This window comes from Gavia stellata, chromosome 3 (assembly GCF_030936135.1).
Source record: "Gavia stellata isolate bGavSte3 chromosome 3, bGavSte3.hap2, whole genome shotgun sequence".
Lineage (NCBI taxonomy): Eukaryota > Metazoa > Chordata > Aves > Gaviiformes > Gaviidae > Gavia > Gavia stellata.
In genome coordinates, this window is record NC_082596.1 from 3,120,203 (window position 1) to 3,147,816 (window position 27,614).

The window sequence follows — 27,614 nt, forward strand, 5'->3', positions numbered from 1 at the left end:
AAAAAACACTCCAAGACTGTGGAATATCAGTTCATAGGCTTTCTGTTTAGTTGCCAATGTGTAGATGTCAGGCAGTAGACAGTGGTACTTCATATCGATGCCTCCTTAGGTGTGTTACAGGAGAAATAGGGTTTGTACAAGGTGTCCCACATCTCTGTGGTGGCAATGCACATGCTTCGTGTGTCGCTGTACAGTGATTATGAAGAGTGAAGGCTGCCTCCTTGAGAAATTGCAGCATGTCTTGATGTTTGGAAGGTCTCCAGGATGGAGATGTGGATTGTTCCTGAGGTAGCTGGATGTGGGAGTTTTGTTGCTCTCTATAGGAAGGCTTGTCTCTTGGGAGGATGAATTTTGACCTTTGTCCAGGGGAATAACGAGGAGGAAGTGTTGTATGATGTAGCATGGCAAGGTGTTGCTGAGCAACATCTTAAAATTTAAAGGTCTTATTTACCCTGTCCTCGAAAGCCAGCGCTGGGTACTGTGCTTTAACTTAAAGGCTCTTAATGATATTTTTCATGTGTTGGAGCTTCTGCTGTTGGCTTTTGAGGGTGTTGAAATAGATTGTGTTCATCAAAGAAGAAGAAAGGGTAATTGTGTGGTTTTTCTAAGGGTATGAAAACTCAGGGCAGGAGCTCCTTCAGCATCCTTTGCTGCTCTCTCCAGCCCCAGTGTCATCCCATGTGATTTGACTTTCTCCACCATCCCATCCCAAGGTGGGATAAGAAAGCTTTGATGATAAGTCTGGAAGGTTGAGTCCTGCATAATGATGCTTCTCCTGCTTAAAACAAACCAACCAGCCAAAATTTTCAGCAGTTAGATTAAAACGCTTTCTTTGAGGAATAATTACAGTATAAAGGGAGTAATACTTCCACTTTCTTAACTTTACACAGCATAAAAGTGCCTCTACCTGAGTTGCCTAAGCCATTCTTTTTCTTGTTTTCTATTTTATTTTTTATTAAAGCATAATAAACTACATTAAAAGCACGTTAAATTCCTTCTGAAGCATTAGTTTCCAAATTTGGGACAAAAGAATTCAGTTGTTAAAGTGTGTGTGTGGGAAACAGGTTTATGAAGTAGAGCTCATTAACTAGAGTCTTCAGAGTTACCTGAGCTGTCAGATCTTTACGGATGCTGTTCTAAAATATGCAGTTGTATATCTGTTTATATAGATATGTTATCTCTGCCTATTGCTCTATACACAAGCATGTGCACATGCACTCTTGTATGAATAATCTTGCCAAAAGTGATAATTTTTTTCCCCTTTCTGTGTATTTTTAGTTACAAATCACTTATAAAGATACCGTAATGATTTTTCAGACTTCTGTTAACTTTGCTTTATAACAGATTGGCTGCTGTTATAAAGGCAGGAGTCCTCTGTGCAGCTTTGTGTTACACCATCCTAGCGAAGGTTTTGCTCTTCTATGCTGAGACCTCTTCCAGTGCTGGGTCCACTTTGTTGTCCCAGTTGTGTGCTTCTAGCTCAGCAATCCCTTTAGTTGCATGGGCTTTCTTTTTGTAGGAAATGTAGGAAAAATGCTGACAGATCCTGCTTAACTGGCTAAGACTGAATATAAAATATGAGATCACTAAGCAGGGGGAAGTGACAGTTACGTGAAATCACAAATTGCAGAAAAAGAAAATTACTTGCTGGATTTCACTGGGTATCCCCTAATGTTGGCACCCTGAAATTAAAGGGAAGGAGTGGTTTTTTTTTTTTTTTATGTGTGTGTTGCATTGTCTAGAGATATTGTGTAGGCCAAAATCAAAGCTTGCCTAATATATGTTTGTTTTTTTTTTTTTAACAAATTCACAGGGTGTGAAACCTCCCAAAGGCGGTTAAATCTAAAGATACAGCTAAAACCTCAGTCTTGGGAATGCCTGCGCTTCAGACCGGGGGAAACAGAGCAGATAAAAACCTGTATGAATGAACTTTTCACTTCTGATTTTCTTTTTTCCCTTTTCCCTGAACAGAGACGATACTGCTGAGACGGGCCTTGGGACCGTTGGGCTATTGCTGCCTAGTGCCGAACAAGTGGCTCTGCAACACAAGGGAATAAAATTGTGGGTGAGGTTTTTTTTTACTGTTTTCTTTCTTTGATAATCCTTCCTGTTTCAGGTTCTTTCTTTTGTTTTGGTTGTTTTTTTCCATATCCCTCCAACTCGTTGGAGGTGATGCTACGTTTTGTGGACCCATCCTCTGGAGTGGTTGTGCCAGAACATTGTAAGCTCAATGTTTGCAGATGTTCTGCTCTGGATGACGTCTTCTACTCTTGCGGTGGTTTCCTTATTTTAACTGGTTAATATTGGGCGATCTCCATCCAAATTCTTCCCCTGACAGCTGATCCTGCCTGACTTGGCTGGTTCATTAAGCTCTGGGATGGCCCACACTCATGGTGTGTTGACTTTAAGCTGGGCTTTCTGGCCAAAGCGAGTGTTAATGGGTGCTCTCTGCTAGGAACAGATGGTCAGTGAAGGTTTCATTTTTCAAGGTGTAATGGACTGTATTTGTAAAACCTTTAGAGTTTTTTATCAGCAGAAATAGTTTTCTTAAACTACATCTGTTTTTCCACCTGGAATACCGTTATGATAATTTGTATTGTGTCTAGAATAGTTGTTTCATGTATTCCAGCTTGATAGTAGGAAATAAGTCTTTTCTTGGGTATTTTTGGTTTGTGTGTCTGTTCCTCATTCATAGAATACTTTAGAAAGTGTTCTAGAATTAGAAAAAAAGAAGGTTTTTATGTATTTTTCTGAATCGGTTAGTTATCTTGCGTTTAAGTCTTATTCAAGAAATCACAATCTTTGAAACAAGTCCTTAAAAAGGATTTTATTTCTCTACCTCTGTTTTCCATAGCATGGGGAGAATTGGCATGTTCCAGCCCTATTTCATATACAGAGCTAAACAGATTTGTAACATTCAGTAAATAATACGCAAAAAGTATGCCTATTAACATCCTGAGTAACCACCAACAATGGAGTAAATAGGAGGTTAATGAGATTAAGAGGAAAGAGGAACGTAAGCATTTGAGCGCTCCTCCCCGTGGCCCCGTAGCCGGTGGCAGCCCCATTTCTGTTGATGAGCCCAGCATGGCTATAGACGCAGGAATGATTTTGCTGCTGTTACCCATACAACGCTTAATGAGTTCCTACTGCTGGCATTTTTCTTTTAGATACTGTATAATATTATTAAATCCCACTCAGATTTTGAGTTTTTTCTTTTTTTAAATAAATCTTCTTTTTTTTTTTTTCCCCCTATTTGTTTCTAGTGCTGGGGCTCAGTGATAAGGAGTCTGATTAGCTCATTTCTTCTGAAGTCTTCTCCCAGGCATCTGGTACCCTCCTAGATGTCTCCTCAAGGCCACCAGAGGAATTGGCCCACATCTTTTCTGGGAAACATGGTACCATCAGAATATCGTACCCAGAATTCCATTGAGATTTAGCCCTTATTTTTCTTTTTTATCCCAAGCTCCATCTTGACTTGATTTCATTTGTTGTTTGCCTTTCTCCTTCCAAGTGCTCTCCATCATGTGCTTTGCATTATATCTTGCAGGGAGAGAAAGACCCATTTCCAAGCAAAAATATGACTTTTTTTCCTACTGTAGTATCTCTCAAGCCCTCTCCCTTTTCCAGGTTAGTGGGTTTTCTGGACATGATGCTCTCTGTCCATCTTCCTGTAGCATCTTCTGGCCATCGTCAATGTTTTCTCAATACCACTACCTCAGAATTGTTTATTTGAGTTTTCTCCACCCAAAACTGCATATGCGTGGTTGACTCAAAGCTCTAGGCACCGACTCCCCTTACTGGTCAGTTGACAAACTGCAACATATTTTTTTCTATTTTAAATGAAAATGCCTTACTGAGAAACCTATTTCGTTTACTCAAGATAAATCTTGTACTTCTGCCCTTAGCTTTTCTTTTTATGGTGGTTCTGATTAAACCGTGAACCTTCAACTTAAACGATCCAGCTAGAATATGGGCACTGCATATTGCCTAAATGAATTACTCGCCTTTTAGCTTTTGGTTTCAGTTGTTGCTGTGTGTGTTTTTTTTTTGGGGGGGGAGGGTGGTGCATTGGTTTTTTTGGTGTGTTTGTTGTTGTGTGGTTTGTTTTTTTTTTAATATTGCTAGTTATTTTCATCCAGTTTCAATTGAGTAGGGCAGTGGTTTCTCTCTCCTGTCAGCTCTTCTGCATTTGGGTGTGATGATGACTATTGTCCCTTATCACAGCTTTGCCTAGAGCTGAGATTTCCTTTCCCAACCGCGTTGCTGGAAGTCAGCCCGATGTCTTGGCATGGGCTAGGCAAAGTAGAGGAGCACTCGAGGGAGGGAGGGAGGAGATACAATTCCACCAAACTGCTGTCCAACAACACAGCCTTGGAAAGGTCCTCTGGGTTCATCTTGACGTGATGGTATAATGGTTGGTGCTTTTTGGGGAACTAAGAATCATAGCATCATAGAATAGTTTGGGTTGGAAGGGACCTTCAAAGGTCATCTAGTCCAACCCTCCTGCAATGAGCAGGGAAATCTTCAACCAGATCAGGTTGCTCAGAGCCCCGTCCAACCTGACCTTGAACGTTTCCAGGGATGGGGCATCTCCCACCTCTCTGGGCAGCCTGGTCCAGTGTTTCACCACCCTCATCGTAAAAAGGTTCTTCCTTAGAAACTAGGAAGATGGGCTTTTGATGGGAACAGTTCCTCCCTTGCCTTGCAAAGATAAGATATGGGGCAGTCTGAGGGAGAAGAAAGTAGGTCTCAAGTTTGCTTGGTGGGATGATCTCTCTCCCTTTTCCTCCAGTTCCCGTTACGGTTGGTAACTGGGAGACCAGTTGAACTCAGTGATGCTCTGACAGTGCTGAGGCTTTTGGCTGTAAGTCACGTTACTGGGCAGCGTGCAGAGAGCTCGCACTGATGCTTCCAGACGTTGCAGTGTAGTTCAACAAATTGATTGCTGATATGCAGGACAGCAAGACCTTCATAAGGGGAGGAAGGTGTTAAAATTAATGGCACAATTGCTTGTAGTTTCATTTTGATCTCTTTGCAAATAGAAAAGTGATGGAAACAGCAAATGTGTGTATGTGAGAGCGAGGGAGGGACTTGCACATATTCCTATCTGAGAGCAGGGGAGACTATTTAGCTTGCTGCAGCATGTTACTAATATTTGTGTATGAGTGCTTAAAATTTTGCAAGAGATGTAAGACTTGAGAAATCTACTTCATTACCTCATAAGTGGATGATTAAACCTCCTGCATTTTCTTCTTTTTCATTGTGGGAATCTTTAAGTCATTATGCTTGTTTTCTTTAGAGATCATATTAAAAGCAAAGAGTGGATTCATTATTTATTTCTTTATTTTTGGAAAGCGCTTCTCTTTGCCTGTTTTATGCAAAAGCACTTTAATTGATCTTTCAGACAGTTGAGAAGAGGGCAGAGAAGAAAATATTTAATGCAACATATAATTCTTTCTGGTTTTGTCTCAATATGAGAAGCCACTTTGCTAAGATTTATGTATCTAAACACAGTTTATGCACACGGTGCAGCTATGCTTTATCTGCCTACTGCAGCAGGCTGATGCAAAGAAATGCCTTGATCAATGGTTTGAACTGGTTCAGGATAACACCCAAACTGTTCCAATGATAAACACGGCACCAGTTTCTTGCCACCTCGATTATAATTGTTGCATCGTTTTACACTTGCGGGTTTTTTCTTTTTTTAATCTACTTGAAGGTTAAAAATTAAAATGGTGCAAGTCCATTTCTTGCTGTGCTATACTAAAGCAGAATAACGCCCCATTAAACCAAGCATCCTTCCTATGCATTTTGCAGCACTAGGATGCTTTGGAGGCAGGTGAGATGACTGTGCCTTGTCTTTAATTCTCCTAGATACACAGTACTGCATTACAGAGTCTGTGCAAGCCTGGCAGTTGAACACAGATTGCCTGAACTGCAAAGCATCACTTCAGTGTCAGCACCTCTCTCCTGTCTATTTAAGGTGAAACAAACTGGGGTGGTTTGATGCTGTTGTACACTTACCTTCAAGGTTTGAGGTCTAAACTTCTTCAGTCTGCCCATGCTGGCTGAGTCAGGAGTATTTATGGGCTGGAATTGCCTTGCTTCGGCTCCGTCATAGTCAAAGGTCAAATAAAATAGTGTGTATCGGGTCTCGTTCAGTGTTTGTGATCTGTTGTGGCTGAGATGTGGATGATGTGTTAACGCGCACCTCTGTGGTTTGCTCTCAAGATTTCTGGGGATATCTGGACATGGTCTGGAAGAGTCAGCTGTGAGACTGTGCCTTAAAGCTTTCCCTAAAGTAATAAGCTGTATACCGTCATGGTGGGCTGAGGCTGGAGCTTGATGGCAGTGTGTGGCAGGATGCGCTGGGAATGATGGAGAAGGGACTGAGCACTAATGCCCCATCAGAAACCTCTTCCCTGCATGTAGGCAGAGTAGAGCCACCCAAATATATGGCCTACTGTTGAAGGTCCAGCTGGTAATCATTGAGTTTGAGCACTGCTGTAGGATACAGGTATTGTGAGCTGCAAGCTGTGTAAGTGCAAGCCAAGAGGGTTGGTTCCTGACTTGGATAACTTCAAATTTACTGGAGAGTAAAAGGAAGTGAGGAGATGATGACTGGCATCAGATCCAACTGAGAGGCTGGAAGCCCAGCCCACAGCAAGGACGTTCCAGGTCCTGAGGAAGACTTGTGTCCTACACAGACAGATTTGGGAAGTCCTCTGGAGCCTGGGAAGAGTACAGAAATGAGTTTGTTCATGCAGTTGAGTTAAAATACTTGCAAGAGATTCAACTTTTTAGAAGTTGCGTGAATGTCTAAAGTAAGCGAAACCCTTTACTGAAATAGCTTTTGATGTTTTGGAGATTTTCAACTGCATTTGTTTGAAATATGCCATGGCATTTGTTTGAAATATGTTGTGTGCCATGCCTTAAGAGTGCATTTTCAGTATATTTTTGTGTCCCTCTTATTTAATGTTGAGCTTGAGAAAGAACAGCCCCTGTCTGGGCCTCCCCCCCTTCCAAAAAACAAAAAAAAAGGATGAGAAAAAGTGAGACATAAGCAAAAAGAGCTTGTAATGAAACCTAAATTCACTTAAACACATCTAGTTTAGAAAGGCATCTTTAGAAGCTCATTCTTTACTTCTATTGCAAGGATGGTGTTACACTGCTGTACTGTATCAGAGAACTGCGTAACAGCAACTCCTCTGTCCTGAACGACTGCCTAGAGTTGTAGGTTTTTCTGTTTAGCCCAATGAATATTTTAGCTTGGTGTCTCCAGGGGTAAAATGAAGGAGTAGCTTCTCTGAGGAATTAATACAGAGTGAATTAAACATTTGTAAAAGGCATTAAAAGCTACAATCACTGTAGCGGGATTGCATCCCAGTGTTGGAAAAAGGAGGTGAAGTGCTGCGGTGTCCGTGGGGAAGCTCTGAGTCAGAGGCTGTTGCAGATCTTAAGGCCGCACCTCGAATCCTGTGTTCAGTTTTGGGCCCCTCACTACAAGAAAGACATTGAGGTGCTGGAGCGTGTCCAGAGAAGGGCAACGAAGCTGGTGAGGGGTCTGGAGCACAAGTCTGATGAGGAGCGGCTGAGGGAACTGGGGTTGTTCTGTCTGGAGAAGAGGAGGTTGAGGGGAGACCTCATCGCTTTGTACAATTACCTGAAAGGGGGTTGCAGAGAGGTGAGTGTTGGTCTCTTCTCCCAAGTGACTAGCGACAGGACAAGAGGAAATGGCCTCAAGTTGCGCCAGGGGAGGTTCAGGCTGGATATTAGGAAAAATTTCTTTCCTGAGAGAGTAGTGAAACATTGGAACAGGCTGCCCAGGGAGGTGGTAGAGTCACCCTCCCTGGAGGTATTCAAGGAGCGTGTGGATGTGGCATTGTGGGATGTAGCTTGATGGGCATGGTGCTGTGTGGTGTTGGGTGGGTTGGTTTTTTGTTGTGTTGTGGCTTGTTGTTGTTGTGTGGTGGTTTTTTTTTTTTTAGGTTGGACTTGATGATCTTACAGGTCTTTTCCAACCGTAGTGATTCTGTGATTCTGTGATCTTCCTGCTGATGGACCTGGCTGCTGTGGGTGAAGCACTGGTCTGGTCCAGGCATGGGGACAGCCATCTGGATTGCAGGATGAAGATAGCCGGTTATTTACTTAATGTGTGCACAGATGAAAAGTGCTTAGATCAGAGAAAAAAAATACCCAACCCCCAAATCCCTCATATTTCCCAGCATCAATCATAAAAATAGTTGTCAAAAACCTCAGGAGTGTCTCTTCTCTGTTCTCTCACAGTTTCAGTAAGCTCCACAGGCCAAATGCTTGTGCTCACCGCAAGGATGCTGTTTCTTGAGCCCAAAAGCTGCATCCCAACGTCTTCCCCCAGCTTCCAGCCGCGAGGCAGGAATAACGCAGCCCACTGGGCAAGGAGGTGCCCAAGGACTAGCTCACAAGCAGAACATGGTGGTGTCCTCTGAATGTCCTGTCCACATCAGCGTCTTCTGATGTCCAGCATCTCCACAGAGGTCCAGGATGGGAGCCAGGCAACATCTTTAATCTAGGTAGCCGCTAGCTGAGGGTATTGAGACCCATTTTCCTACTATTGGGGTTATTCTGGTGACCTAGCAATGCCTGGAGCAGCCCAGCCCTTGTTCTACTCGCTGGGCTTGGTGTGCTGGTTTTGGCCACCTTCTCAGAAATCCCTCTCAACTCAGCTTGCCTTTTTTAGAAGCGTGCTTTCATCGTTTGTAATACTGAAGGCTCTCCTTCAATGGAGGAGTTTTTTGGCTGTTATTTTTAACTGAATGTTTCATTGATCTGATTTACAGCATGAGCTGCTGGCTGCTGTATCAGCAGGAGAGCGGAGAGCCAGCTGTGGTGTGGGGTGGGGAAGGAGCGGTGTGGGGAGGTCTTGAGTAATCTTGCTTGTCAGAGCTAATGCATCATGGAGCTGCAGCCCAAAGATGCCTTTTTGCATCATTTTAAGCCAATAAAAGTCAGGGCTCCACTCTCTTTTAAGTGGATCCGTGGACTTCAGCCCTATCCAACGTTTTGGCATTGGCGTGCTGGTGTCTGCATGGTGAGCAACTTCCAGAGCCTGATTCATTCAAAACAAAACCCTACCAAAAATAAAAAAAAATTACTTAGATTTTGGATAGATGAGATGTAGTCTTAGCTCTATGAGGCAGCTTGCTGCTCTCCCTTGGGTTGAATTAATCTTGCTTGCACCCCCAGCTGAAGAATCTGAGCGCCAGCCATTGGGACATGGTGGGACCTTGGCTGGTGTGGTAGGGTGGAAGGTGGTTTCTTCTGGGCAGTGCCGTTGTCTGTGATGTGGAGTGCAAAGCCTCCATCGCTGATGCTTTGCTACACGGTGAGTGCAAACCAGAACTGGGAGCACCTGAAACCTTCAATGACAGGTCTGAGTGTTCAGCTCAGTCTTAACCAACGGCGTATATAAAGCTGGAAGCCTGAGGAATGGGTTATTTTTCTACTTGGTGAACCAGAAAATTAAATACAAATACAGTGTTTGGGGCACGTGTATGAAAGTGAGAACAGATGAGTGCTATAAAGTTGTTTTCAGAAGTGGAATTTTTTTTTTTGATAGTCTGAAATCTCTCGCTTCCTTTAAGGCTTTCTCCTGTCACTGTCTTTCTGCCTCTTCCGCTTTAGTTGGTTGGCTGAGTTAATCACGTCAGAGAAGAGAGTACAGTTCGCTGATTTGGGCTTTTCTCCTCTACCCAACCATCAATGAACATGCTCATGAAGTACATAAGGACTTAATATCTCGGTGCCCTCAAGGGAAACACAGGAAAATTCAGCAATTATCTGTTTTTTTTGGTATCATCCAGTCAAACAGTTAGTACGTATCCAGGTCTAGATTACCAAGGTATGCTGCTTGCTGCCTCTGTGGTACTTGGAAGGATGCTGTGGAGAGAGAATAGAGATGTGGATGAGGCTTGAAGCTGCAGAGTGGAAGCATCCATGGATACAGTGAGGATGTGGAGGGATTGTGTCGTGGTGATGTAGAGTAGGGGAGCGGGGTTATCGTGGCAGGAAACATTTTGTAGGGGACATGGGCAGGTATGCTTAGGTCCACTGTTGGCTTTGAGAACGTGTTGCAGTGTAGAAATGTGTGGGTTTATTGCTGCTAAGGCATGTGTTGAGCAAACAAAACTGACTTGGAGACTCTTCAGTTGAAGGGCAATGTGACTTTTTTCAAGATAGTATTCTGGAAGTTGGATGTTTAGGGCATTTCCCTTAGTCTTCCTGATTGAAAATAGCTGAATTGCCTGACATTCAAGATACTTGGTGTATGCCTTCTCTTCCCCTGGAAGTGGAACTGAAGAAATGGAAATGTCAAGGAACCCGACTATGCAAAGTAGCACCTCTGTGACGTCAGGGTGACTATCTTTGTTTTAGAGATCCTGAGTTGTTTTATGGCAAGTGTGTTTGTGTGGATGGTCCAAGTTAGAAAGGAAAAGAGGATGAGATTCAGCCTGTCCTGTTAGATTGAGCTTCTTCAAATTTTCATGTTCTCTCCTTTAGCCTCAGGATGAAACTCCCAACTGGAGTTTGGTCCGTGAAGGACCCAGTGCAGTCAACGACGCAGTGCTGTGTGTCAATTGTTTGCTGATTCGGCTGGACAGGGTGCTGGGCCATTTGTCTGGACTGTGCTTTTGCCAAGAAAGGTTGGACCAGATGATCCTTGAGGTCCCTTCCAACCTGGTATTCTATGATGACGTGCAGTGCAGACCTTCATCGTGTTCTTCCAACAAAACCACATAAAGAGTTTCTCTTTTACTTGAGAAACTGTGTTTTCATTGGATGATAGTCTTCAGAAGGGAAGAAATGAACTCTGCATTTCTTATCTCCTGTAGCATTTGCAAACAGGCTGAAAGCTTAAGTCTAGCCAGTTCAGGGCAGCAATGCTTTGCACTTTGCTGGAGGGAGATCTTGGCGACTGAGACTTCTGCAATAAAAGGAATGAGCCAGCTGGGAGACAGGAGATAACTCCAAACTGTTCTTCTGTGTTGGTATGTATGGCTTTGCCAAGGAGGAGGTTCCTGTCACACTAGGTGCTACTATTGATGGCACTAAAGCAAATCTCGTGTGCTTCGTCATAGCATGTTCTGGGCCTCACGTGTCTGGGATGAGGAAGGCTCCTGCATACCCAGATTTGCTCTCTGGTGGTTCTTTTCTTTGAATGCCCACATTAGCTCCTTTTTCTGTTGAGATTTTTTTTTTAAACTTTTCTGTTACCTTCTGCTGACTTCAATTTACCGGTGACCTTTCTTGTAGCCTGAATGTAGCGTTCTTGGTACTGTGAGCAATATAAACTGTCTTAAATTATACCTCTCACCCTCCATCTGTCTCAGTTTAGTTTTGCAGGAGGATTGTGCATTATCACTTGGAATTTTCTTTCGGAATTGAGGATGGTGATAAATAAATGCTGGTGGTAGAAACTGGAAAACGTTGACTGCTTTGGCTAGCTCAATGTGTGGAAAAGAAAAAAGAATGGATTTTTTTTTTTCCTTCACATATGCCTTGTATAGACCTCTGTGTTCTCTTCAACCTACGTTTTCTGGATTGTAGGCAAAGATGCTCATATCAGCTGATTTTCCTATCTCACAACTGGAAATGCCAGTTAGGGTCATTGCAATAAAGGCAGCTGTGACTTCGTTAGAAACTGGTCTAATGCAAACTCTGCCATGTGTGCTTGCCTTTGCATGCTTCCTCTGCACCTGGAATTGTTTCCATCTCCCTGAGATGACTTCTGATTGGAAACCTACAGGTGTGTTGCTGTATTTTTCTTAGTAATCTCTGGCGCTCCCTTAATTTTTACACTGCAGTTTAGTGGAAGGGCTGTTGAGATCCAGCTGTGTTGGCATTCATCAATTTTTTTCTGACTTGACTGCAAACAAGACTGTGTGTTAGATGGCAAAAATCTTTAAAATAGAAAAGCACATTCATGCAATGTATGATGTAGATCTAGTTTTTGGAGTAAAGTGACAAAAATCAGTTCATTGTTTTAACTGAAGTACACATTTCTATTAGTCCCCTACTCTATGTAATTATGGTCCCAATTTCTTAATCAAATGGGAGAGTAATGTCGGGGGATGCATTTGTCAGAGCATGACAGGTTTATGTTGGAAAGATGCTCTGTAATTTGCTGGTTGGGCACTGTATATTTGGGGAGCAAGAACATAGACTTCAGGCATCTGGTTGTGGGACATCTGCTCCTCACGGGAGGTTTTTGGCCAGTGATATACTGATACTGTGGTGTTTGTCAGACTACATATATGTGAGGAAACCCAAGTGGCTGAAGTGACTTTAGGGCTGGAGCAGTAGTGGCTGGCTGCACTTCTGTTGGCTACACCACCAAGATTGGCCTTGCTGTTGGTATGGACACCAACCAGGATGTCACAAAAGGAATGTCTAAAATACGAGCCTCAGAAGGACGATCTCCATCTGCTCTCCACACTCCATCTGCTGAAGAGTAAGTAGAAGGTGCCTGGTTTCCTACAGATGTGCCTTTCATTTCCTGACACATCTTCTGCCACTTGCCATCTCTAATTTCTACCCCTACCACAAAAGAAATCATAACTGTGGCTGGTTGCCCATTTCGTTACTCACAGGTAATCCACGTGCTGGGTAGTAGTGCTGCAAGTGTTGTGTTTTGGTCTACTTCTCCACACTGGTGTTCACTTATCTTTCTTTCCTTGATTCAGCCCTTAATATTTCACTCAAATTTCAGGGTGGTAATTATGTTTTAGGATTATTTTTTTTTTCCTTTCTTTTTTTTCGCAATTGATTGAAGCTGGCCAACAGATTCAAGTTGTGGGAATGGCTGAAAGGGCTGGAGAGTGGGACTAGTAAGTGGGAAAGTGAGCATAGACCATTGATGGTTCTTGTATCGCTCTTAATTCTTTTTGGTGATCATCACCATGTTGCTGGGGAAGGCTGAGAAAGTGGCATCTGTCACTCCATGACCATGGGAGGCTGGCCATTTTGTTTGCAAAGTGGGAAAACTATAGGATGAGTGTGGAGGCAGTGCCATGGTAACAAGTAGTACAGACTCCTCTGTCTGCTCCAGAAGATCTCCTGGCGGGGAATGTCAAGAAATGCATCTCCTGTGACTTCTGCATCTCTTGTGGCACAGCATCTCTCTTGACTTTTGGTAGCCTATTTGTGGAAGTATTCGGGGAACATATTCTCCTACATATTCTCCCATCTGTCTTTTTCCCAAATTCACTGGCCTTGGTGTATGCTTAAGAATAGACTTGCTTTCTGCGTTATGTTGAGAAAGCAGTTAAGAATTTATTTTTTGACCTTCCTGTGTTTAGATGATAATATTTTTAGTATCTTACATGATGGCTGTTTCTAAGTCGATTTGTAGTTTGGACTCTCTTTTTCCCATTTAAATGCAGAGGGGAAAGCTTGATCAACATCTTATTTTGAAAGATATTTCGGGGTGTTCTGTCACCCGGACCAGGTTGTGTGAGAGCCCTTTTCATGGCGCTTTACCCTTTTACATTGTTTATAAAAGACTTTTTCAAGATTGGATGAACTTGGCTTGTGGCATTTACCAGTCCATGAGAACGTACAGTTGCTTGGCTCTACAGACCCTGAATAAGGATGCAAAAAGGGAGCCCAAAATATCACCCCTCCCCTACCACAAAAAAGTGTGAAATGGGGAGGAAGAGATTGTTTCTCCATGTAAACTTTTTTTTAATTAAAATTTTTTAATTTTTTAATTGGCTTCCCCACAATATCAGTGATTAGACGGGCTTTTTCTTCTGTTTGCCACTTAGTCCATCTTAAGCTTGCTGGCAGATAACTAGGGACAGCCTTTTCTCTTCTAAACAAGGGATAATACAGGCGAGAGCATCTCGAATGATCTTAAGACTGTAAGATATGGAAAAAATATCTGTTTGGGATGTGGTGTATCTCTTGAATGCAGTGTAATTAGACCACGTTCAGCTGCGTAACTTTTGACGTGGACTGGCATCTGGTTCTCTGAAGGCTTAATGGTGCCTTTAATTATAAGTAGTCTAGGAATTGCCTAGTGAGACACAAGGTTCATTTAGCTCAAGAATCTCTCTTTTGGATGGTGACCAGTAATACAGTGTGATCAAAAGAAGAGAAAGTAATGCCCTGGTATGCAAATGCGGTGATAATTTCTCCCTGGGTTTCTCCTGATGGTTAATCATTAAGGCTGGCTTAAGCATTTGCGTTACAACTTGGTTATGACAACTTTGGCTGATCTTGTTGTGCACTTCCCTGCGCCTTTGGATGCTTGAGTTCTTGGCCTCCACAAGCTGTGCTACAGTTCAATTACTCAAAAAATTTCACTTATCTCTTGAGAGTTTACTGACTTTTCATTTTTCGTGGGAGATTTCCTGTTTTTCCTGGTATGTGGTAGGAAGCACAGAGGTTCCAGATGTCTTCTCTAAACTGCTGCTTACTGAGTTCATTTCTGCTGTATTTGGTGTCAGTCTCCTTTCTAAATTGAACTTACTCCTTCGGTGTGTCTCCTTTGCATTTTTGCTGCTGGTCTCTGCTCTTTGCTTTTGTGAGCTCCTTCTCTAGTGAAAAGAGTAAGATCCAAATGACACTGCACCACTAACTTTACCTTATAATTTTACATTATAATAATTATATTTTACATTATAATAATCTCTACATTATTCTGTCTTCTTTCCTATGCATCCTATTGCTTACCTGAAAGTAGGAGCCTTGGGGGCAAAGTTACTTTTTGAGGTGCCAGTGGTGATATCCAGTTCCTTTTCATTGGCTTCAGTTTGTGTTACGAGTGTGTATGTTGTAACACCTCCTCTTCGTCATCACTTTGCATTTATTGACCCTGGTGTAGCTAATTCTAAGAAATATCAAAGTAAATTTCCTAAATGCTTTACATAAGAGGAAAAATCAACTTGCATGTTCAAGGAGGCAGTGAATTGGCCTTTTGGGGTCCATGAGCTGCTGTGAGGTTCTTGACAAGTAGTCCCCTTCTTGATGTGTTGTTCCCTTTGCTCGTCAGTTGATGTCTCCCGTGATCCTGGGTGGGTTGTGTTCGTTTCTGCAGTCAAACTCAGGTAGTGATGACACCGGTCCCAAGGGATTTGAAGAAGTTACTGGAGACCCATGACTCCTTCCATAGTCAGGGGAGCTCCTTTGGGGATGCTCCAGTCTCCCTCCCTTGACTGTAGAGAAGCCAAACTGGATTCCTAGACAAAACACTTTGGTTACGTGGGTGAGCTTGGCCGCAGAATGGCTTTTTCTCCCTTTCCTTTCCCTAACACATTCAGGGAGTTTAAATTGAATTCACGTTAGTGTTTGCTGCTTTTGGATGTGCTTACTCAGCACTCTGGCTGCTGTTCATATTTCTGCAAGCCTCCTCCTTGCACATCCCAATCCTTTGAACGATCGGAAAATTTTTGACAAAGCGTTTAATTAGCTGTGTTACAGTCTCGCTGCCTGGACCTGGCAATATTCGTGATTCTGCTTATGTATGCTTCCTTGTAAACTGAAGTCGTGGCCGGAGAAAAGATGGTCATGAGCATGGGAACTGGAGTCCCTCTCAGCTCGTCCATCACCCACAGAGCTGTTTTGAGCTTTCATTGCTGCTACTCGTGATGGTTTGTCCACATTAGAGAAACTCAGTGAAGAGTTTTCTGCCATTGATAGCTCTAAAATATAGCCAGCAGCATTAACTGCATTCAAGGTTATGACTCGTAGCAGGCTACCATCATTTTAACCCTGTGTGTTCAATTCTTTTGCAGAAGGCATCTCGTTGGCACAGTAATTCTCAAGGCAGATCCTGGCTAGAAGTTGTGACATCAACTATTAAGGTCATCTTTCCATTTTTGTCCCAAATGTGGTCATTTGAAGGATCCTCCACATTTCTTCGCTGCCTTTCACTCTTTGATCTGGGAGCGCTTTGTTTATCTAGCTTCCTGGCATCTTTGCAAGGAAGGGAGTTATTGAGAGAGAATAATTTATAGGACTTGGTGGCATGATGCCATTTTGTTACAGTGTAATCACGCTTGAAATATTCAATAGAACATCGTTCTCGAGTTAATGGGGAATATTGTCTTTGGATTATGTCCCATGTGATTTTTTTTTTTTTTTCCAAAGTTTTCTTCCTGTGTATGAGATAAATAAATGATTATATCTGTGTTCTTGATAGCTGGTATCAGAAGTGAAGTGCTTCAATTAAAATGTTTCTAGATTTATTTATTTTTTCCCAAATAAGACTGTTTTTTTAGCATATGTCCTTACATTTTTTCCTTCTCTTTAAATAATCCTAAAATCTGGATACAAATTGTTTCCCTCTGCCCACACTCTGGATAAAACATCTATTTCCAAAAATAGCAGAATGATGTTACATTTTATTTGTTGTAAGAAGAAAAATAGCAAGTTGGAGGTGAACAGCAGAGTGAAAGTTTTTTGAGAAGATAGGACTTGCTTTTTCTCCTTATTTTTTTTTTTCTTTTTTTTTGTTGTCAGATCTGTACCAGATGTGACTGTGACCTGGTGATGGTGTGCAGGTGCTACAGCTATTAGTAGGCTGGTGGAGGGACAACAGAGAAAGGGCTGTAAGAGCATGAGCACAGTATTTCTGCCTTTCAGGAGGCTACAGAGTTCATTTGCCCATCAAAGCAGGGCTGAGAGAAATGAATTCTCTTAAGAGGACCATTTTTTATGATTTTCAAAATCAGTCTGGAAAAATCAGAATGCCCTCCATCCAGCCTAGGTAAAATAAAGGTAATTCAAGGTCGCTTGAATATCTTTTTCTCAGGGATTTTCAGCAGATGTTCTGTTTTAAAACCTGATGATCTTCGTGGTTGTTTGGAGATGTACGTACAGTACCTGCTGCCCTGATACTGAACGGAGGAGCTCAGTTTTATTACGAGCAGCACTTTCTTGTTCAGTGTGGTAAGGGTACTGAGGGAGCTGGCAGAAGTGCTCACCAAGCCACTTTCCATCATCTACCAGCAGTCCTGGCTCACTGGGGAGGTCCCAGTGGACTGGAGGTTAGAAAATGTGATGCCCATCTTCAAGAATGGCCAGAAGGAGGATCTGGGGAACTACAGGCCTGTCAGCCTGACCTGGGTGCCGGGGAAGGTTATGGAGCAGATCATATTGAGTGCCACCATGTGGCACATACAGGACAACCAGGTGATCAGGCCCAGTCAGCATGGGTTTATGAAAGGCAGGTCCTGCCTGACTAACGTGATCTCCTTCTGTGACAAGGGGACCCCTTAGTGGACGAGGAAAAGGCTGTGGATGTTGTCCACCTAGACTTTACTAAAGCCTTTGACACCGTTTCCCACAGCATTCTCCTGGAGAAACTGACTGCTCATGGCTTGGATGGGTGCACTCTCTGCTGGGTAAAACACTGGCTGGATGGCCGGGCCCAAAGGGTTGTGGTGAATGGAGTTAAATCCAGTTGGTGGCCAGTCACAAGAGATGTTCCCCAGGGCTCAGTACTGGGGCCAGTTCTGTTTAATACCTTTATCAATGATCTGGATGAGGGGATCGAGTGCACCCTCAGCAAGTTTGCAGATGACACCAAGTTGGGTGGGTGTGTTGATCTGCTCGAGGGTAGGAAGAATCTGCAGAGAGGGATCTGGACAGGCTGGATCGATGGCCCGAGGCCAATTGTATGAGGTTCAACAAGGCCAAGTGCCGGGTCCTGCACTTGGGTCACAACAACCCCAGGCAACGCTACAGGCTTGGGGACGAGTGGCTGGAAAGCTGCCCCGCAGAAAAGGACCTGGGGGTGTTGGTTGACAGCTGGCTGAATATGAGCCAGCAGTGTGCCCAGGTGGCCAAGAAGGCCAACAGCATCCTGGCCTGTATCAGAAATAGTGTGGCCATCAGGAGTAGGGAGGTGATTATACCCTTCTGCTCGTCACTAGTGAGGCCGCACCTTGAATGCTGTGTTCAGTTTTGGGCCCCTCACTACAAGAAGGACATTGAGGTGTTGGAGTGTGTCCAGAGAAGGGCGACGAAGCTGGTGAGGGGTCTGGAGCACAAGTCTGATGAGGAGCGGCTGAGGGAGCTGGGATTGTTCAGTCTGGAGAAGAGGAGGCTGAGGGGAGACCTTATTGCTTTCTACAACTACCTGAAAGGAGGTTGCAGAGAGGTGGGTGTTGGTCTCTTCTCCCAAGTGACTAGCGACAGGACAAGAGGAGATGGCATCAGGTTGCACCAGGGGAGGTTTAGATTGGATATTAGGAAAAATTTCTTCCCTGAAAGGCTTGTCAGGCATTGGAACAGGCTGCCCAGGGAAGTGGTTGAGTCACCATTCCTGGAGGTATTTAAAAGATGTGTAGATGTGGTGAGTAGAGACATGGTTCAGTGGTGGACTTGGCAGTGTTAGGTTAGAAGTTGGACTCTACGATCTTAAAGGTCTTTTCCTACCTAGATGATTCGATGATTCTATGGTCTTCCTCATCCTAATTTCTGGGGAAGAAAGTACTCTCCATAGTCAAAAAAGGAATGTTGGCATAGATAAAGTGTTCCCATATGGTAATACTTGCTCTCAAAGTTACGAGCAACCTTTGATCAGTCTTCTGCATGATTATCTTAGTATCATGAAGGCTGATAATGTAAATGGAGATTTCAGGCTTGACCTGATTCATAAATAAAATGACGAACGTGATTGAGTTATTTGCCGCAGCTGCTTCCAGGGCTGGATTAATTTGAATTTCTGCTGACAAGGCGTTGAGAGCATTGGGAAGGACATCCCTGAGCTTGTTAACAGAGTGCCAAGGAAGAAGGAGCTTTGGGAGCAGATCGAGATGTGAAAGGTGGGTAGATTTTGGTGTGCTGGCTGGAGTCTGAAGCCTTGGTGTAATAATGAGATCTTCTGCAATAATTTGGTGTGCTTGTAGGAAAATAGTTCAATTAATATAATAATTTTTCTTGAATGAGGTGTTCCTGACAGCTGCTGCTGTAGTTGATGCATCTCAGTATCTGTTTCTTTTTTTGCATGGTACTGTGGGCTCAGGATTGTTGCTGGTGAAGTATTTTCAGGAAAAAATTGGAATGTGGGCACTTAGACAAATACTGATTTATTGATAAAGACTTCTGTTTGGGTTATTTGTATGTTCTGGCAAAATTTCCCTTGGCAAAGGATTCTCTGGTCCATGATGGGATTTTGTCTCAAACCCAGACATTGTGAAATGCTCATCTGTGATGTGCAGGATCTGAGCTGGATCCGTGCTTTGGAAACTCTCTCCTCCAGCATCTCAATGGCGTATCTGAACATTGGACTCAAATTGGTTTTCCTTCTCTTGTCTTAAGATTGCACCAACGTATAACTTCCATCATAGATCAGAAAGCTTTGACATCACAGAAGTTCATGGTTGTAAACCTGCCTGGAGGAGACCTTGCCTGTTGGCCCTTGGTGTTGGTGAAGAAGGAACATCTCAGCAGGGATAACTATGCTGAATAGGATAGAGGGTGCTGTCTTGTATTCCTACAGGTACACATCTACTTTGCGTGGTTGTACGCTCTTCCGTTTCTTTTGACCCCAGAAACAGTTCTGTTTTCATCCCGTCTTGGTTACCCTATTTTCCATGTAAAGCAGATGCTCCACTGATCCACTGAACTTGAAGACTCCTGCGTCATCAGCCGGATTTCCTTCAGCCGTATAGACAGCACATCCATAGTGATCCTTTGAAAACAAGATGTATCATCATAGCTAGAGGGGGAGAAGAGCCTTTCCATGATAGACACAAGGTCCTGACCTTTTTTCCTGCCTGGCGTTGGTGCCGATGCCACTGGTGATCTGACAGCCTTTGAGAATCATCTCCCTGATCTGATGAGACCTTGTAGCTAGTATTTAGGTCTCTGTCTACGGGATGATGCAAGTGAAAAGGTTTATTTTTTCACAAGTACAGCAGTGTAGAATATGGCAAAATAATGTATGTATTTAGAGTATATATAAAAACATATATATGCAGGTGTAGAAATATAATATAAACATAATATGTATATTAAAAATATGAACAGTATATAATACTGTTTTTTTGCATTGAGAAGTTAACGTAGCAACAGAGGAGAATTGCCTGAAACAGAGCAGCACTAAATCAAATTGATTTTTGCCATTTCCTACCCATTATAAGCCTAACTTAACCCTCTCAGTTCCAGCCTTTGCTCGGAAATGACCACTTGAGCGCTGGACCCCTGATGAGGATGTTCTGCAGGAGAGTTAATTATTGCAGCTCAGTTAGGTACAATTGTGAGAGGCTTTGGAGCCAGAGGCAAACATACCCTGAAAACCTTACAAACAGAAAGACCCAAAGGATTTGGCTTTCTGGTTTATTGGTTCTGCTGTGTATTTTCGTAAAAATAGTATCTCCTGTTGTCAACGTGCGAAGGAAAAGGGGGTCCGTTTCTGGACTGGAGTATGGGGTACGCCAGCTTTCGGCTCTCTGCTCACATCTGAGCAGGGGCTAAAAATGTGTCATTTGCTACTCTTTATTTTCGTCATCGTTAATATTATTGCATTCTGAGTTGGTCCTTTAAATAACACAGTTATATATCTATCTTGACATTAACCTCGTATAGGCCTGTGTCCACAGAATTGCAGTTTTCTCTGTAAGTATTCATCCCTAGCCGTATATCTCATCTACCAGCTCTGCTTTACTTAACCTGCAAAGAATTAAAGCACCTAATGGCTAGAAACTTTGGCAACATGAATTAAAAGCCTTTTATAAATCAGTATTCAGTAGTCTTCAGTGCGCTGTGTAACAGTAAATAGCAACTCCGTCTCCCCCTCCTGCTGCTTCATGGCCATGTCCTTGTTTTAAGTCCTGGGTAAACCTTCTTATTGTGTTTCCTCTGTAAATCCTGCAGGTTGTAACGGGCTCCTAAATCTTGCAATTTGGTATGGAAAATATCTTCAATGTTTACTTGTTTGTTACTTTTAAGAGAGTCATTTGTATTTGACCAGCTTTGCCCGGCTCCCTGTCTCTATATATATATATATATTTATTTTAATTCTTTGCACAGCTCCCTCTCTCTCTCTCTATATATATATATTTATTTTTTATTCTAAAAAGCTTGTCCCGTGCTAGGTAAACTTCCTCAACCTGTTGTGAAGCGATCCCTCATTTTTATCGGCAAGTCAGGATTTAGATGCGCAGTCACCGTACCCTGCAGTTTAATGCACTGCTGCAGAGGCATTGCAATAACCGTTCCCATTTCTGCTCCTCGCTTGCACGGCACGTGAGATCATCTGATCGTCTTTAACTTCTCCCACATCTGAGCAAACCTGGTGTTGGTGAATACAGCAACCCCGGTTCAGCTGATGTGCACTTATTTACAAGATTGAGGTTTACCTGGTGCATTAGCTTTAGGAGGGGGATGTTACGGCATCCGCACTTCTACAGGCTTCTGAATTACAGCCCCATTTATTATTTTTTTTTTTTCCTCCCTGTCTTTTTCCAGGACTGCTGCTTTTTCTGGGACTTTTTTAAAAAAAATAGTGAATTTCTTCCTACTCAAAAATCAGAGCGGTGTCTGATGCTGGGAAGGCCTTTTACAAACACTGTGCAGCACTGCTGCTGGGAACAACCTCCCATAGCAACCTTCAGCTTGAAAGCTAAAATCACATCACCCCATATGACAGCTTTATTATTAGATTGGCATGTGAACCCTTTGGAAGTAGTCTAGGTGGCAGCGAAAAAGTTTGCCTAGATTCTGTCTTTTTGGTTTTTTTTTATTTTACTTTATATTTTGTAGGGGGTTTTATCACTTTGAGTTTTGGGTTTATTTATTTATTTTCTTTTTTTTTTTAAATTTCTTCCTTAGATAAAATAAATGTTAGAAAAGCGAGAGGTAGCATTCTAGGTAAGGTAGAAGATCTCTGCCATGAGGCACGACACGTGATCATGACCATCACCACAACAATTTCAAGTTCTCCACTGCTACACGTGGACAAGATGAAGCCCTTGCTGGAAAGTCATGGCAGTAGTGGAATTGGGCTCAGGGTGTGCTTTTTGGGATTTGTGTTTATTGCAGTACTGCTGGGGAGCTCCAAAGGATTAGGATCCCTAGGACTGAGCAAATGGGTGGCAAGAGCTTGACGGGAACGCATTTGCCATCAGCATGGCATCCATCTGGTAGTTAGCAGGTAGCTTTTGGAGACATGAACATGGATGGTGCAACATGCTCTGTGTGGTATCCTGGGCTTTTGCCTGCCATACTTGGATAGTGGGTGCTGTGCAGGTGGTCAGCCAAGGGGTCTGGGTCTGTTGGTCAAAGTCTATCTAAACCACTCATTGGTGGGGCTGTGCAGTAGCTGTTGTGCTCTCACCATCCCTAAGAAGATTTGAGTTGGCAAACTTGAGTGGTTCTTGTGTTAAGAAGTTATAACTTCATCAGTCTGAGCTTCACGGGGCTGATGAGCTTGGCCCCAGGTGGGTCTGGAGTATTCTTCTGAGTCGTGCTAGAGTAGCCTCTCCCTTTGCTTTCAGGGTGGACATTATTCTGGCCAACATAAATCAAGGTTGTGTTGACACGCGTGCCGTTCCCATTGTCCGGTCTCTCTGCAGACTTGTGTCACACCTTCGTGTTGGTTATTGGCTTGCTTCCTCAAAGCTTCTGTTGATGAAGGGAGGCCTTAGAGGGGGGACGAAAATCCTGGAGAGCTGGGGATGCTCCTGAGAGCAGTTGTGGGTCCAAACCAGGACATTCCAGATCCAGTCTGAGGTAAGGCTGGTGATGGGAGAGTTTGTTGTCTGGGCTTTTCGTTGAGCTTGGCATTACTGATCTGATGGACTCTCCCTCTCCACCAGAAAACCAGTGGCAAAATAGCTGCTTGCAGTCTTCACCCACCCACGTGGACACGTGTGGCCCACTCTGAGCTGGTGGCTGCTGGGACTTCTCTGGCTCCAAGGGTAAGAGAGACAAAATGCCTCAAGCTGTTGATGATACCAACTTATATGATCTCCCTCGATCATATTTCACTGGTGCAGAGACAGTCCCATCTGTACTCGTGAGTTACCAAGTCCACTGGAGGAGCAGCATCCCTCCTGCTTGCTACCAGAGCTCTGGATTTCTCTTCCCAAGCTCTTCTGGGGAGGAAGAAAGCTTGGCAAGTTATTTTTGGGTGGAGGAGAGGGGGTGGCTTTCTGTGCTGCCTGTAAGCAAGGAGAGAGCCGGACTCAGCCCCCGGGAAAAGCTATGGTCATAGAGAAAAGGTTTTGGAGCCCATGTGAGGAGCTGCCTCGCTTTATCTGTGGCTCCCTCAAAAGCTTTTCAAGCTTTTCTAACAGGCTTTGTGAGTGTCTCCATCCTCTCTTTAAATCCTGTTCCTCTCCGTCCCTTTGCACTTTCTAGAGAAGCAAGAAGTGACTCATTACTCAGCCTACGAGGAAACTTTAATGAATAAATGCATTTAAGAAAAAGAAGAAAAGAAAAAAGAAAACGGAGTTCTCCTGTCTGGGGCAGAGTGATGCTTTTGCTGTCTTGAACTCTGAAAGAATAAGTTAGGCTGCTTCTTTTTATTAGCTTTTAATTAATTGAATTACTTTAGTGCTGTTGTTCAGCCTAATAGGACTTTGTTGGGACTAGAGCTGGACGGGTTTTGTTTGTTTATTTATTTGGTTTTAATTTGCTTGAAACAGGAAGAGCAAAATTTGCAAATCTCCCAGCTATTTTCCTTCTTCCCCCTTCAAACCTCTTTGGCGCTGGCAACATCCCATAGGGAGGAGGAGCAGTTCGGTGCCCTGCGTTGCTTTCTGGGCATCCTTGGCACTAATCGGAGCAAAGCGGTGTCTTCTGAGGCACCTGCGGTGACTTGGGGGTTGATGGGAGCCTCTTGCCTTTCAGAGGAGCTGTGCTTTTCTTCCAAGTCCCTGAAATAAATATGTTTATTTAGCTTTCTTCCTTTGCTGCTTTGATGGAAAGAACCTTGGTGACGATTTTCACTTTTTCTCCGGTAATAAAATAACCACATAAACCTGCAGTTTTAAAAATAGACCTTGTGCCCTCCCCTTTCTTGCTTCTGCATCTTCGGTTCTGGTTGGGTTCTCTCTGCTCAGGACTCCTGAACAGAGGGGGATGACACTATGCATATATATTTATATAATTCATGCAATGCATGGATTTTGCAGTACGCAGGAACAATAGGGTCAGTTGGCTGGGGCTGGTGGTAATAACTGGGAATTGTGCTTGGTTTTATTTAAAGGTGGATCTTCATTTTGAAGGTTCTCCTTGAATTCAAAAGCTTGTTAGTGCTCTGCTGCTTCTCCATAAGCTCCAAAGCTCTTCTCTTTGTTTAAATACAGGAAAGCAATGTTTTCAAAGGGAGGGAAGAGGGTGAGAAAGAAGTGTGGGTGCTCCTCTGAGATCGAGCTGATCCATTTTTGTCTTGTTATATATCATTTTTACTTAATGCTGTTATATTATTTCAGCTGTGCTTGGTTTTCAGATTCGATGCAGATACGAAGTTGCTATAACAACATGATGATTCATACAATGCTAGCAACAATCTGCCGGGATTTATTTTTCTATCATGACGACTTAGATGTTTTTGGTGTGGGGATTTCTGTCTATTTTCAGATAGACCACGCCATTAGCTCTCTGCAGGGATTTGCTTTGGATTACCTGGACTTAAAGTAGTAGCACCTGTACTTGTGTAACAGACCCAGAGATCTCAAAGCACTTTACAAAGGTCAGTACTGTTGTGCCACATTTAGGATGGGAGATGAAGGCCTCAGGGATGCGGGACTGGCCCAAGCACCTTCACTATATCAGGTGTGCAACCACAGCGTTTGGCACCTTGTACCTGTGCTTAGGTGGTTCTCCATCTCATTCCTTCTTGCAGGGGTAGAGCTGATAAACTGATTACTTCTGGGATCCTCCTGATCCATGTCATTTAAAAAATAGAGAGGCACAAGTTAAGAGCTCTTGAATTTCTCCTGGAAACATTGGCAAGATCTTTGTTACCACCTAAAGGTCCTCTGAAGTCACTGGAGAGTTACAGGGGAAAATCCAGAGGATTTGATTAATAAATGTGTTCCTTTATTAAAATGTATTTTATTTTTTAAATTGCAGTCTGTGATAAAGAAAAAAAAAATGATTTTGTTTAATAGCAAAAAAATGCCCAGAATTAGGGATGACTGATTTTTCTGTAGAAGATGGCCGATTATACAGAAATACCTACTTCATGCCAATTTTAAGCTGCTTCTCCTTTTGCAAAGAGCAGTCGTGATGGGAAATGTTTCAAGGTACCTCCAAAGACTTTGTCAGTTCAAATCTGAAACTTAAGCAATGGAAATAAATGCCTTCAGCGTCCTGAAGCCTCGTGCCGAGAGTTCTCTCCTCTCCTCTCTCTCTCTTCTGCCCTGTTGTTGAGAATTTCAGGTAACACATCTGCAAATGGAGCAATATGCCCTGGTGCCTTTTTTGGAGTTTTGGGTTTTTTCCAGTCTTAAAGATGAGATTATTATTTTTTTCTAAATGAAACCTTTTGTTTTTCTGCTAACAAATTTAGGATTACTTGATGGGTGGTGTTGGGTTTCTTTTTTTCCCCCCTGTAGAGCTGTAGCAGGGCTCGATGCCTTTTGGAAAAGTGCTGTTCCTCCTTGCAAAGTCCCGTGCTGATCTGAAAACCATCCGGAGGTGGTAACGTGCTTTTGGCCAGCCTGCCTGTTGAGCTGGCGTCTCTTTATCTTGCCCGACAACTGGAATGCAGTTGATCCTGTAAAAAGGTCTGAGCTTTCTGTCCTACCCAATTGTGTTAAATTGCATTTGCATCCTAAAGAGAGTGACTGAGAGAGGATGTTGAAGCCTTATATGCATTTTTAAATTCATAAATGCCATCAGTGGAGTCTAAAGCATCAGATAACTGACTCTAAAGGCCTTGCTGAAATGCACTGATGTCTTTGTCTTTGAGAGTCTTCCTCCCCGGCACTGAATCTCCAGATCCGACACGTGTTGCTGTCAGCTGTATTAGGGGTAAGGAGGAATCGTAACTGAGAAAACAGCCAGTGTTGGAAATGTGCTGTGGGGGCTGTAATAGCTGTACACCAGCAAGTGAATTTTGCAATTTTACAGGGGGTCACCTTCCAACAGCTGGCGTTGTTGCTGTGGTAGGACTTTTGTTGCAGAGCAAGAAGCTGTTTTCAGATTTGTCCTCCTGCGTCAGAGGAAACATCTTCTCCTGGTGCCTCTGCACATGTCTTACCAATGCCCACTCGTTTTTCAGCTACTGGATATTTGGGCACCATAATAAAAATGCAGTAAAACTGGAGGCAATGGAAAATATATGCCAGTAAATTATAACTTCTTTGAGAGATGTGTTCCAGAAGTTTAACGCTCACAAAGCAGGGAAGCCAGCATAGTATATGAGCTATTGCATGCATCACTAAGGGATGTTGCCATCACTTTGCTCCTAGGCGTAGTTTTTATGCCTTGACCACACTGATCATTCTGACCTGATCCCATGCAGCCTCTTCCATGCAGCAAATTGCAGATTTCTCCTCCTGTGACCTTCTTGGCACACAGGATGGGGACCTTCCTGTTTGGCTTGGTGGCTCCTTGGATGCTCCCTTGGATGCTGCGATGGAAGGGAGGACGCCTCCTTCTGTTCATCACAGCTGGGACAGTCCTGCAATTTTAGCTTCTGGTTCTGGGTACTCTCGCTGCTTCTTGCCTTGCCTGTGTTTTCTCATGGGCACGTTACAGAGCTGTGCCGGTGGTGGTTAGTGTGATGCCAGTGGTTGTTAGTGTGATACTGGTGGCCAGGGACAGAAGACAGTGTCTCATGCAGCTACTTGGGTGCACGTGTGAATTTCTGTGATGGGTAGAAGATGACTCTTCCTCTAAGTCATGCAATTTCTGTTTCTTTCTATAGACTGGTAAAATCATTGGGGGACAGGGAAGGAAGAAATGGAAAGTTATCTCAGTATTTCAGCAACCACTCCTCTGTGGCGGTTATTTTAGCAGGAGTTTGCATCTCAATTTCAACCCCAAAATATGCATCAAGTGCAGGCAGCTGTGTTTGCTGAGCCAGAAGGTGTCTGAGATGGTGTCAGTTTTCTTGTGGTCCTGATAGTGTGAGGAGCCATGAAGGAATTGTCAACCACGTGGATGAGGGAGTTAATGTGAAAAAAATCTGTTGGGGTTTGCATCAAGACCTTGGAAACGACTTGGCTTGCCATATTGGTGCCTGGTTGTTGAACAAGGTTTTCACAATGGGATGCTGACTTCCTTGAGGGCGGTGGGTCAGCATCTGTCCCAGTGCTCCATCTTATAGAGCTGCTGATATCAGCTGGAGTTGCAGAGTCCTAAGGCCTGACGAAGCATGAATATCAGGGTTTTACTCTGATCTGGTAGTGCAGCGTTACATCTTTGCCCAAAACCTCTCTGTAGGGTAAGCAGTTGATGTGCATGGTGGGTGGAGATGTGTTCACAGATGGTTCCCAGAAGCTCTTTCTACTTAGGGATGCCTAACCTTGTGACATGTCATGGTGTTGTAGCCCCTGAACTCTGTTTGCTCCCACCTGCTCCTTGGGGTTTTTACTAAGGTCGTTTCTCCTGGCTTCTAGTTTTACTTCTCTTTTGTCAGTGTGGTGGCAAAGCCAGAACATGCA

The 27,614-nt window shown here is 43.4% G+C and overlaps 1 protein-coding gene across 1 annotated transcript in view; it reads left to right on the forward strand.

Annotated features, from left to right (window-relative positions):
* Nucleotides 1-2,038: 2,038 nt before the first annotated feature.
* TSNARE1 (t-SNARE domain containing 1) overlaps nucleotides 2,039-27,614 on the forward strand; it is a 484,504-nt gene continuing 458,928 nt past the window's right edge. The window contains exon 1 of the mRNA XM_059815553.1: nucleotides 2,039-2,065. The gene's annotated coding sequence lies outside the window, so the exon portion shown is untranslated. The remainder of the gene's footprint in view (nucleotides 2,066-27,614) is intronic.